This window comes from Protomyctophum bolini, assembly GCF_963924005.1.
Source record: "Protomyctophum bolini genome assembly, chromosome: 4".
Classification (NCBI taxonomy): domain Eukaryota; kingdom Metazoa; phylum Chordata; class Actinopteri; order Myctophiformes; family Myctophidae; genus Protomyctophum; species Protomyctophum bolini.
This window is the reverse complement of record NC_137865.1, coordinates 2,401,548-2,415,012: the sequence shown is the minus strand read 5'-3', so window position 1 is coordinate 2,415,012 and position 13,465 is coordinate 2,401,548. Positions and strand designations below refer to the sequence as shown.

General features: G+C 42.6%; 1 protein-coding gene across 1 annotated transcript in view; it reads right to left on the bottom strand.

The window, feature by feature from the left end:
• LOC308313872 (solute carrier family 45 member 3) overlaps positions 1–13,173 on the bottom strand; it is a 76,565-nt gene extending 63,392 nt beyond the window's left edge. Inside the window, exon 1 of the mRNA XM_080761200.1 lies at positions 13,055–13,173. The gene's annotated coding sequence lies outside the window, so the exon portion shown is untranslated. The remainder of the gene's footprint in view (positions 1–13,054) is intronic.
• Positions 13,174–13,465: the final 292 nt, after the last annotated feature.

Here is a 13,465-nt window from a genome sequence, read left to right as displayed (position 1 = left end):
GTCCATGTTTCACCCATGAGACACTCCATGCTCATGCTGGCATGTTCATGAGCAGGGAGGTGCACACATAAGACGCCAAAGGGGCCTTCAGCCCCTAGATGCCCTTTTTACCCGTCTGTAAAACAACTGCCCTCTCCAGACCATAAATGCAGCATTTACTATACACAGTGAAAGAAATGCAAATGCCTCCTCTCCTTTCCATGCCATGTGCCGTAATAGCCTGGCTATAATAAGCCAGACCGAATCAGCCCGTTTGAGGCCCGAGAGGCTCAATTGTACGCCCATTTCCTATACACCGGAGAACTGGTGTGGCCAATCGGGACACGGTATATGCAATATGGGCGGGCTTTGGTACAGTGACGTTCAATCCTTGAGACCTTTGACCGACAGTAGCTCTGACCAATCGCGTCAAAGAGAAAACAAGATCCATACACAGCCTCTCCAGACTCAAATACCACACGACTGTGTGATTTGAGTCTGGCTTAATTAGCCAGGCCGGAAGGCAGCATTCAGGAGAATTGCTTTACACTTGGTTGCATGCTGAAAATAGCTGATCTACAAGCTCACAAAACGTTTTGAGCTTGTAGATAAATCTGTGTAAAATCCAGTCACGAGGACATCGAGGCATCATGCCAAAAAAAACATTTCAGTGGACTAGATCAACTGTAGATTTAGTCGACTAAAATCGCAGGACATTTAGTCGACTAAAACTAGACTAACACTAAGACATTCCATGTGACGAAAATGTGACTAAAACTAAAGTGAAAACTATTCAAGAGACTAGGTTTCCACTGGACACACACACACTGGTCTGATTAACCCATTCTGACCTGAGATCAGATTAAAAAGAAAATGTCAGTCATTCTTCGATTTTTCAAAAATAGCAGACCTACAAGCTCGTAGCGCGCCACTCGGTGGCGCGATACGAGCTTGTAGATCTGCTATTTTTCAATAGCTAAAGCATAACATGATGCCAACACCAAAATGGATTCCCGTTCAGAATGGGTTAACGATTTGTGTTTTTGGCGTTGGAACATTTAATATGAATAACAATTACATTTTGGTTTGCCTTTTATAAGCTTTGCAATGTAAAAGTGCACAGGGCAGATATGACAAATAATTGAAATATACCACGACATTACTGGCATTTGTATATGTTTTCACTTTAAAAGAAAATGTAAATAGTGTAAATAGCTGAGATAGCTGATAGATTCTGATCATCTTTAAACATGGAAACGATTATGACAATAATTGCGATTATATCAAATCATTGTGAGGTTCTAAAGACTAAAATAATTGCGATTTGCGTTTTTTTTTTGCTACCAATCCGACTCCGATCATTTCATTTTGAGACATGCAGATACCGATTCTTCCCGGACCCGATCTTTATATTTATACAACACTTATGCCATGTGAGAAATGCATGGTTTTTTTCAGCATGCAACAAAGTCTAAAATCAGCCACTACGACACCATCAAAGCGACTAAATCAACTGTACAGTTAGTCAACTAACACTAAAGGTGTATTCACTCACTCTTGAAACATAATAATCCATTGGTTTCTGTTGCGTTTGAACAATAATAGCAATTCAAATCAGCCGTCCTCAAAACCCACACCTCCGGTCGCTGCCATAAGAACGGGACTTGTGTACGGCTGCACGCTGATGCGTCATTCTGTGTGAGGGTTATCTAATAAGTCCAATAAAACAGGCTGTACACATATATAACTCATGGATTCACAAGATCTGGCATTTATTGATTGCCCTTATTTATCCCAAATTGAATGGTCAAGTGATATGCCTATGAACAGCAAAGACACATACGACCGGTTACATCACGAATCAGATTCGATCATATATCAGTCCGCAGATCGGGGCGCCCCCTCGAAGCGCTAGGCCAGAGGGGTTTGTCTGTCCTGGAGAATTCTGAAGTGTCTCTACTTTTCCAGACACGATAATATAGGAATCTTTCTGTCTCTCTGTGACCTTGCTCGAGCACAGCTCGGGTGCACACTCTTATAAGTAATGGTAACTGCTTAAAGGGTCTACTTTCCCCCCCCATCAACGCGCACCTGCAGCCCATCAAGTATAATGTATGCTTTGTCCCCGCGACGGTGCCGCGGCGCAACGCAGACCTCTACGCTCACAACGGTTGCGTCCGCGATGCGATGTGAGCTAGTATATCAGCTGTTCTCTAGTGCGCAATACTGTTGCGCTTTGAAGTATAAATAGGGTGCATCTCACTAGCCAACACACACACACACGAGGAGGTTGAATGGACTGAAACCAGCGCTCCCTAAAACAAGAGAGTTTGGAGATCTGTTGTGAATTGATTACATGAAACAGAGTCACCCGCGCGCCGCCCACAGTCCCAATGTTTGTAAACAAATAATTGGTCTATATATAGTGTCTATTTTTATGTCATGATGATGTACGATGACAAGAGCGCCCCTCACTTCACGCGGGTGTGATTTGTATCCTCAATATGCACTTTGCAATTGTTTGGAAAAGAATCACACCCGTGTGAAGTGAGGGGCGCTAACATATTAAAGTCCAACTCGTAACGGTGATGTAAAACAACCACAGACACAAACATTAAACGCCATTAACAATAAAGACACAACATGACGTACAAAGTCGTACATTTTACCCTTCATTATCAATGGGCGTTTACAAAACAAACATTGAGAACTAAAAACAAACATTAAAACCTTCATATAGGAAGGGGCTATAGTGCCCCTCAAAAAACAAGACAAAACCGGATTAATGACAATGCCCACCCCCCCTCAAAAAAAATGACATCACCGAGGTGACATTCCAATGTGGCGTGCTTGGCTGCGAGTCATATATGCTTAATTGATCTGCTCCATTAGAGACACCCCCCCCCCCCCCTCCCCTCCCCTCCCCTCCCCCCAGCACAGCTGGCTTGGGAAGACTATTACAGGGGAAGCCGTTTCAACTTTGACCCCTGAGGCCCTGCTGTATAGGGGCTGGGAAACGCTTCAGTGTGCCTCCCGTTCACCCCTTGGACCACTACCTGTCAGGACAGGAGTAACAAAGTACTTTTACTTAAATACTAAACTGTATATATATAGCATCACAGGAGTAACAAAGTACTTTTACTTAACCCATTGTAGACCACGAGGACGATTCCCAATTCCACAAATGCCTTCTAAATCCTGACAGCTTTTTATCAATTCTACCAGGTTGTAAGTGGTTAACGTTAACGAACGGGAAATATCAGCTGCATATTAAATGTTGATACAGAGGTCATCCAACAACAAAAAAAAGGAAAATAACAGCTAATAACTGTGATTCTCAAAGTGGGGGCCATGAGGCCGGGAACCCCTCAGTGTTGTTTCCACTGAAAATGAATTGGGACAACAGAAAAATGCCAGTTCTGTATAAAAGGGCGGTTTTGCTCGACGTCGCGGTGCGACAACGCAAGCGTATAGTTACTGTACGTGAGCGCGGCGGTCGCGTGAATTTGTCGTTTGTGTGCGCACGTGCTCGTTACGAGGCCCTTTAAGAAATCTAAGAACAGAACCAGCTGTAGAACTAAAAGTGATTTTTTTGGTGGAAAAAGGAACCAGTTGTATAGAACCAAAGTTCTGTTGGGGGAAAAGGATGGCCTCAAGAGTGACGGAGGAACTTTGAGAACCACTGCGGCCTCGTAAAACAGACTAAAACTATAAGACTGAAAAATGTCCCGTCGACTATGCCTTATTTCACTGACATGGAAACTAAATGAAAACGAAGCTATGACGACCAAAACTAAGACTAAATATGTCGACAATTTCATCAACAGATAAAAGAATGTGAGGAAGGGACTAGTGGGACGAGAGATCCCAAAAAGACAAGTCATTTTACACTTGGTTGCATGCTGAAAATCGCAGATCTAAAAGCTTTGTGAGCTTGTAGATCGGCTATTTAAGTGTAAAATCAGTCATTATGACTAAATCTCCTGTAGATTTAGTCGACTAAAATCGTATGATATTTAGTCGACTAAAACCAGATACATTCCAGGTGACTAAATTAAAATGTGACTAAAGTGGAAACTATTCAAGAGACAAAAACTAAATTAGAAAAGTCGCTGCCAAAAACAACACTGGCCTTTTGTAAACCATTTGCCAGACCAGATAATACAGTATAAGCATGGCCGGAGGCCAAAAAGAGATCTTCACCACCCTCCTTCCCACATTTCCCTCTGGCTCCCAATGAAGCCGCCACAAACTGATCCGTGTTTTTATAGCGATTAAAGGGACGCGTCTATATAGCTCAACATTAAACGTACAACAAGACCGCTTCGGGCTGTTTGCACAGCGATAACCGTAAAACATGCACGCCAGGCAGGGCTTGACAGATGCACGCACGCACGCACGGAAAAATGGGATTCGGTCAGTGTTGTTTTTGGCAGCAATTTCTGATTTATAGTTTTTAGTCATAGTCTTTTGTTTTGAATAGTTTTCATTTAGTTTTAGTCACATTTTATTTTAAGTCACCAGGAATGTCTTGGTGTTAAGTCTAGTTTTAGTTCAAATGTATTTAGGCGGGCCTTAGGATGCCGTCGTATAGTTTTTTTCCACTTGCGCCGTGACGCGCTGTGCGCTTGTAGATCGGCTGTTTTCAGCACGCAACCAAGTGTAAAATGACTTATACTGGATCTCTCTTGTCCACTATAGTCCCTTTCCACATCTTAGTCTAGTTTGTATTTGTTGAGGAAATTGTCAATACATTTAGCCTTAGTTTCCGTCATTGCATAGCATAGCATAGTTTTCGTTTAGTTTCCATTTCGTTTTCGTCAGTGGAAAAAGGTAGTCGACGAGACCCCCAGGTGTGGTGGGGAGAGAGTATGTTTTGCACTCTGTCCGTGTGTGTGTGTCTGTGTGTGTGTGTGTGTGTGTCCGGCACCGTTGGCCCGATCCATGACAAACTTTGCACACACACACACTCCCTGGATGCCAACGATGAACAACCTCTGCCCCAAATGTTCCTGAACGGCCTGTTATAGCGCCATCAGGAGGCCGACTTTTGTAAAAGCACATGCTTTGCCATTACTCCTCCAGATTGTGTCCAAAACAATCTGCAAATCGCTACACCACCATCTCTACAGTCATGTGTTCAAGGTGGATCATGAACGCAGTGTGCAATTTAAGTGACTTTCTTTTTCACGCACTTTCCTACTAGGCTGAGGGATATATCCCACCCTTTTCACATTGGCCTGCAAAACTACATTTTTGGAACAAAATGCCTCAAATCATACAAATTGCCATCCAAGGCGTAAGAACAAATGGCACCCTTTTCACATTGGCCTATTATAGCGCCACCACCAGGAGGCCACAACCTGACCTGCCCCTGGTGGAGAGACGTGTGCCCCACAAGGGTCAGCTTTTCTAGTCACTTGCGCAAGCCAGAGCGTGCAAGTAATGTTATATCAGCCAGGTGCTACGATGCGCATGTGTCCCTTATAGCAGCATATGATATGACGTCATATGCTGGTATGTTTTTCCGTCATGCTACCCATGACGTGATGAAGATATGTACCAATGTCCCTTAGCAGCAAGAGATATGACGTCATATGCTGGCACGGGACATATACGGAAAGCAGACACATTGTATGTTTTCCGCGTATGTCCCATGACATGATGAAGATAATGTACCAATGCCAGGGTATATAATTAGTTTACGATGGTGACGTAATGATATTTTTCAGTGTCGGGTATATGACTCGGGTTGATTAAAAGGGACATTACGCATCAAACCACCCGAGTAACCACATTATTATACCACTAACCAACTCAGAAATTACATATACATACATATACATATGAGCATATGACGTGATGAATATATATACTACCGGGTCTTCAACAGCTGGTGTAGTGGGAGGCTGGGAGTCGTTTTGGTTCATACAGTGTATACATGGGCCACTGTCGGCCACCTGACAGCAATGATCACATACATATATATATATATATATATATATATATATATATATATATATATATATATATATATATATATATATATATGTGATCATTGCTATATGGAGTCAAGTGTTTGTTCAACAGCGGTCTCCATGTCTCTCCTCCTGGTCTTCAATACACAGACAACATTTGAGGTGGTTTAGTCAGGAGAGAGAGAGAGAGAGAGAGAGTACTGCTTCAGCATTATATACTGTTCCAGTTGACATTTTGTCCGTTAATTTCTTCGTGCCTATATGGCATCACTTTCAACGTTCAATCTTGTATCCTTTGAGGATCTACTTCCAATTTGATTAAATTGGTATCGCGACCTGAGAATGTTGTCTCTGTTTGGAGGAGAGGAGAGGAGAGAAGAGAAGAGAAGAGAAGAGAAGAGAAGAGAAGAGAAGAGAAGAGAAGAGAAGAGAAGAGAAGAGAAGAGAAGAGAAGAGAAGAGAAGAGAAGAGAAGAGAAGAGCGCCCACTCCAGCAGAACAAAACAAAAAAGCAGAGAGCAGTCTGTCTTGACTAGTCTATAGTTGAAGTGAATGAAACAGTGGAGTGGTCCTCAGAGAGGGTCTTTGTGTGGCGTTCGGGGGGGGGGGGGGGTCACGGTCATGGTGACAATAATATAACAGTCTCTCTGTCATGGCTCGGAGCTGTTTAACCTTTTTGATCCCTTTTTTGCTTCCTTCGTGATGTGAAGCTTTTTTAGACGCCGCCGTGTTCCTATATACTTCAAAAAAAAGGACTCCAGATGCCGACGGACAAAAGGAAATGTGGACCGTGGTAAAATTAACAACAGTGTAAAAAAAACTAAATACTACAGTAGTACAGCATTCAATACGTACTTTAAAAGGTAGGGTATTCTTCGGTTAAAACAAAATGTTTTGTTAATAGCCAAATAGGTTGCTATAGAGCAGGGGTTTTCAACAGGTGGTCGCTGGACCACTGGTATTGCAAAGTTATATAGTTACAAAAAAAATGTTTGCTTTGAAAATATAAGATTTGCACGCACGTTCACGATCTTTTCAACAAACAAAACAATCGACAAAAGCTTATGGCGGCGGCACAACGTGACGAGTCATGACATGAGCTTGTACATCTGCTATTTTCAAAAAAACAGCCAAAGTACATTTTGGTATCCAATGTGTGCTATACTGTACATACTGTATCTCAAATCTAAAGATGACACGGCATTTCCGCATGCGGAAGTGCAACCGAGCGCTCAATGTTAACCCATTCTGACCTGAGATCAGATTCATACGAGGTTTCCACTGGACACACACACTGGTCTGATTAACCCATTCTGACGAGAGATCAGATTCTAAAAAAATGTCAGTCGTTCTTCGATTTTTCAAAAATAGCAGACCTACAAGCTCATAGCGCGCCACTCGAGCTTGTAGATCTGCTATTGTTCAATAGCTAAAGCGTAACATGAGTGCCAACAGCAAAATGGGTTCCCGTTCAGAATGGGTTAAAGCCCAGCTGCACGGGGTTTCCTCGCCATGAATCCACGGGTGTCCGCCTGCAGTCCTTCCTCTTACCACTAGGGCCCGAGCGCTTCAACGTTGGAGCGGCCTCGCTGGCCCCTTGGTCTTAACCCATTTTGGGTCGGGAACCCCTTTTTTGGTGTTTTAAGCATTATGTTGTACTTTAGAAAAATAGCATATCCACCGAGTGCCGCGCTATGAGCTTGTAGGTCTGCTATTTATTTATTTTTAATCGTGAAAATGTATAGTGCAAATCTTTGAATATATATTCCTTCAGAGCGAACGTTTTCAACTCAAATCTTTGCTTCTGGGGTGTCCCTGCCTGGAACAACATATTTTCAGATGGGGGGGTCGGTGGAAAAAATACATAAATTGTTTGGGGGTCCTTGACATGAAAATGTATGAGAACCTGCACTAGACATAGAAACATGTTTTTTTTTTTAAACTGTCAGGATTTAGAAGACATTTGTAGAACCGTCCTCGGGTACAAAACGGGTTAAAACAAGGGAACTAAACTCTATAGTCTATAGAAGACACAAAGGGGTGCCGAAAGAATAGCACCAAATCTGAGGGGAACATCTCTCGGGTTGCTTTATTACAGCTCCTATATATGTTAATAAGCACCTATACTTAGTAAACCCTATACTTAAAGAGTTGACATGGGAGTCCCTCAGGGCTCCGTGTCAGGACCTCTAAAGCCCTCCAGCGTCTTTAGCTCTCTCTAATAAGACTCTAAAAAACGCAATCTCAGCCGACGAGTCGACGACGTGTTGCAACAACTCGGCAATGCTGCTCCTTTTGGCGTTAGCATTATGTTATACGCTTCAGCTATTGAAAAATAGCAGATCTACAAGCTCTTAGCGCGCCACCGAGTGGCTCGCTATATATACGAGCTTGCAGGTCTGCTATTTTAGACAAAATCGAAGAACGACTGACATTAGAAACATGGCTTTTTTTTCCAGAAAACTGTCAGGATGTATTAGAAGACATTTTTTTTAGAATCTGATCTCAGGTCTATATAGATGCGGGGCAACCTTCAGCCAGCACATTGCAGGCGCCCGGCCGGCGCTGGCCTATAGTGGTCCAGGCGCATCATTCATGCCACACATATATAGGCTCTTGGGCCTGACAGCGTGTGTCGGGTCGAGTCCCGTTCATGAGGACCTTTTGCTGCATGTCTCTCCCCCTTCTCTCTCTCTCTTTCTTGTCTGTCTTCACTGTGACTATCAAAAAAAAGGCACGGAAAACAAATCTAAAAAACTAAACTAAACAAAACGCCCCATTAATAGCCTGGCTGGTATAGGGCTGTCATAAAAAAAAACAACAACACGGAAATAGTTGATCTATTGTAACTTGTAGATCTGCTATTTCTACAACAACAACAACAACAACAACAACAACAAAAATGTAATGTATGGACATTTTTCAACATGGAAACGACGGACGATTATGCAAAAGAATGATTGCGATTTATAGGCAACGATGTAATAATTGTGACAGGCCGTTCGTTGCCAGAGAGAGATCACACAAGCACATACACACAGTAGGGATTGTTTGTGATCGGCCAGGGCTATCACAATAGGGTTCAAGTGCTTCAAAGTACTTGTGGAGCACATTTTGTCAAATAATGGTTACTGTTAATGGACTGTATATAGGCTAGCGCTGTTATCCAAGGCCACACACACACGCACACGCACACACACACACGCAGACACACACACACACACACACACAGTCGATTTCGTCGACTAAAACTAAGACGAAAAATTGTTCGTCGACTACCTTTTTTCACTGCTAAAAAAACTAAATGGAAACTAAAGCTGTAAGACTAAATGTAGTGACAATTTAATCAAAACTAGACTCAAATGCTATAGGAAGGGACTATAGTGGACAAGAGATCCACTTACAAGTCATTTTACAATTTGGTTGCATGCTGAAAATAGCCGATCTACAAGCTCACAACGCGTCGCAAGCTTGTAGATCGGCTACTTTCAGCGAGTGTCAAAAAAGAAAAACTGCCATTATACGACGGCATCAAGGCCCGCCAAAATACAATTTAGTCAACTAAATCAACTGTAGATTTAGTAGACTAAAATTAGACTGAACACCATTCAGGTGACTAAAACTAAATGAAAACTATGAAACTAAATGAAAACTATTAAAGACTATGACTAAAACTAAAATCAAAGTCAAAATGTTCTGCCTAAAACAACACTGTAAACATCTTTGTCTCAGTACACCGCTGCAAGTAACCGTTTCATCCTCAGCACCCCTGAAGTACATACTGTTACTTTATCCCATTTACGTAGGCCTGACGTCGAAATTTAAAAAGTCTTCAAAAACCTGACAGTTTTCTGAAAAACCTTATGTTTCTGTATCAGTGGTTCTCAATATTTCATGTCAAGGACACCAAAAATGATATGTAATATGCCCCCCCCCCCCCCCCCCCATCTGAAAATATGTTGTTACAGGGACCCTCCAGAAGCAAAGATTTGAGTTAAAATGTTCACTCTGTAATATATTCAAAGACTCGAGGCACATTTTCACGATTTTTCCAAAATAGCGGACCTGCAAGCTCGTATAGCGGGCGCTGTGAGCTTGTAGATCTGCATTTTTGTTCAATAGCTAAAGTATAACATAATGCTGGAAACCCAAAATGGGTTAACAGTACGTAAAAATGTAAATCTTTGCCCCGAAGAGAAGACACAGTATGTCACGAGGGTTGAAAAACTGGAGAGAATATAGACAGAGTGAAAATAACTTTTATACACTCGGAGACTCGGTGTTCCCAACAACTTAAACCTGCACTTCTTATTCCAGGGGGGGAAACCGTCACCAAGATCTACAAGCTCACAACGTGTCACAGCGTGACACGTTGATCAGCAAAAAAAAGTGGTTTACAAGCTATACAAGCTTGTAAACCACCATCTACAAGCTATACAAGCTCACAAGCTCTACAAGCGCACGACGCGTTGAGAGCTTGTAGATCGGCTATTTTCGGGGTGCCACCCAGCACTCTTTAGCCAGTGGAGATGTGGTGTAAATTAACGACATGGATTTCGAAACAAATTAGTTAATTAAAAAAAGCAATTCTCCTGAATGCTGCCTTAACCCATTCTGACCTGAGATCAGATTCATACGAGGTTTCCACTGGACACACACTGGTCTGATAAACCCATTCTGACCTGAGATCAGATTCTAAAAATGTCGGTCGTTCTTCGATTTTTCAAAAATAGCAGACCTACAAGCTCGTAGCGCGCCACTCGGTGGCGCGCTATGAGCTTGTAGGTCTGCTATTTTTCAATAGCTAAAGCATAACATGATGCCAACACCAAAATGGGTTCCCGTTTAGAATGGGTTAATCCGGCATGGCATGGAAAGGAGAGGAGGAAGGCATAATTTGCATTTCTTTCACCATGTAGTAAATGCTGCATTCGTGGTCTGGAGACTATAAGGGCAGTTGTTTTACAGACGGGGTAAAAGGGCAGGGGCCGAAGCCCCCTTTGACGTCTAATGTGTGCACCGACGTCCCTGGTGTAGTACACGAGTAAGACGCGCAAACGCGGGAAGCGAACGCATGCTCGTACATATTTGGGTTTTGGATGTATATAGCTGCTTTGGGGACTCCTTATATGGTTATGGCTGAGTCATGGTGACGTATAACAGCGGGACAGACACTTGCATCAATCACAAACAAATCACTCAGCTCCATATATGGGCACAAAAGCGGGACAGACAGACAGACAGACAGACAGACAGACAGACAGACAGACAGACACACAGACAGACATGATCTGCTAGGTCTCATAGTAAGTGCTCACTGCGTTCGCAAATATAATATAATAAAAAGGTATACAGTCACAAAAGCCACTTGGTACTAAAGGAACAGAGCCATCGTTGACTGTTCAATGAATCATTCGAATACTGTAATTCTGTGACATGAAAGGGGACGGTGTAGGGTGTATATATATATATATCGAGCACAATAATAGTGCGAAGCGATTATGTACAGGCTAGCCTTTTAGTATAATTAAAATACTTTATATACCGAGATTGAATAGACCTTTTGTATATGTATACAGTACACACACACAGTCACACACACAACGATATCCCATTCACGAACCCGCTTCAGGGCATGCAGCCAAGCAGTATAATACAACACAAAGTATGCAACTTATACGACATAGTATACACAAACATTTACATGAAAAAACAGAAACATTTTAAAACGAGGTTTTTTTTAAAGAGCGCAATTAAAACACGGCGTCGTTAAGCCAAGGAGAGATATAGCAGCACGTTTAAGGAATTAATTCAAATATATATATATGACTATATTCAAATGTATTATGGAACCATGCACTTAAAACAGCCCCATGAGGATGTTAGGGACTATGTGTGTGTGTGTGTGTGTGTGTGCTATGTGTAAAATAGCCTTGCCCTAACATTAATAGCCTTTAGTATAGCCTGTAATCATCTCTGAGATTTAAGTTAACTAATAGCTTTAAGACGGAACTTATATGAGCTCCCCTTTGAATGTCTCTACACAAATGTAACCGAATGGACCCGTTGCATTCAGGACCGTGTGTCAGTCAGTTTTAAAATAATCTCCCTCTATAATAAGTCTGCTGCCCCCCCCCCCCAGCCATGTGTCAAACAGCAGGGTCTCTCTCTCTCTATCTCTCTCATATATAGGAATTAAATAAAGGTGTAAAACAGAGCTGCATGTATGGCTGCGTTACATTAACACTCCCCTGTCTGTGTACCCTGAATTCTACAAACTGTGGAATACAATGTTCAATGCGGTCATGTATACAATAGCCTACCTACCTTACCTACAAGTGTAAACAGTAGCCTACAGCCGGGTGGATCAGTGAGTGTGTGTGGCTGCCACTATATAGTGCCACCATGGCACTTGGCACCACGTCAATCCCCAAAGGAGACTCGATCTCTCTCTCTCTCTCTATCTCTCTCTCTCTCCCAGACTGGGTTAAATGTATAAAAGGAGGGACCACCACACCACGCTTTAACACACACACACACACACACACACACACACACAAAGCCTGACGTTACCCCGTTAAAGAGCCGACCAAACACGCCGACGTGGATCCCATTTTAACCCACAACATACATACAAACACACACACACACACACACACACACACGCAATCGCTCCTCGCCGCCGTTAACGGACCATAAATAGTCGCAGATTTTACGCACGAGTAGTTATTTTTGTTTTGTCCCAAAAGTGAAGCCGCGTTGGCGTTATACTAGTGTATGTGTTCAGTGTGTGTGTGTGTGTGTGTGTGTGTGTGTGCTCCGAAGAAGAACGTATATACTTCTTCTCGGCTGGCTTCTCTCTCTCTCTCTCTCTCTCTCTCTCTCATACTCATACAGTCTCCGAGTGAGATACAATGAAGAAGTTTGAAAGAAGAAAAGCCCGCATGCATGTTGTTTCTAACTGTCGGATTGACCAGAAAATAAGCCTCGACCATCGATCCCTCCAAGCAGCTGAAAAAGTTAACCACACTGCGTGTGTGTGTGTGCGTGTGCATTCTTTCTTTCTTTCTACAAGTTCTACAGTTGCGTTGTTTTTACCTTGAGTGAGACTCCATGAAGTTGCTGACTACCAGTCGACCACCATAGATCCTTCCTCGGCCGATGCAGCAGCACACACACACAGAGAGATGTTGCTCAACTCAACTTGTAGTAGGAAGGACTTTCCTTTACTGTGTGTACTGTGGAGTGGTGGGAGGGGAGAGCGAGGGAGGGGAGAGGAGCGGTGTATGTTTTCGTCGACTAAAAACTGTGACCCAAAAATGTTCGTCGACTATACCTTTTTTCACTGACGAAAACTAAATGAAAACTAAGCTACGGTGACTAAAAATAAGACTAAATATACTGACAACAAATACAAACTATAGGCCTACTATAAAATGTTAGTAAGTGTAACATGTTAATAAGTCATTTTACACTTGGTCCATGCTGAAAATAGCCGATCTACAAGCT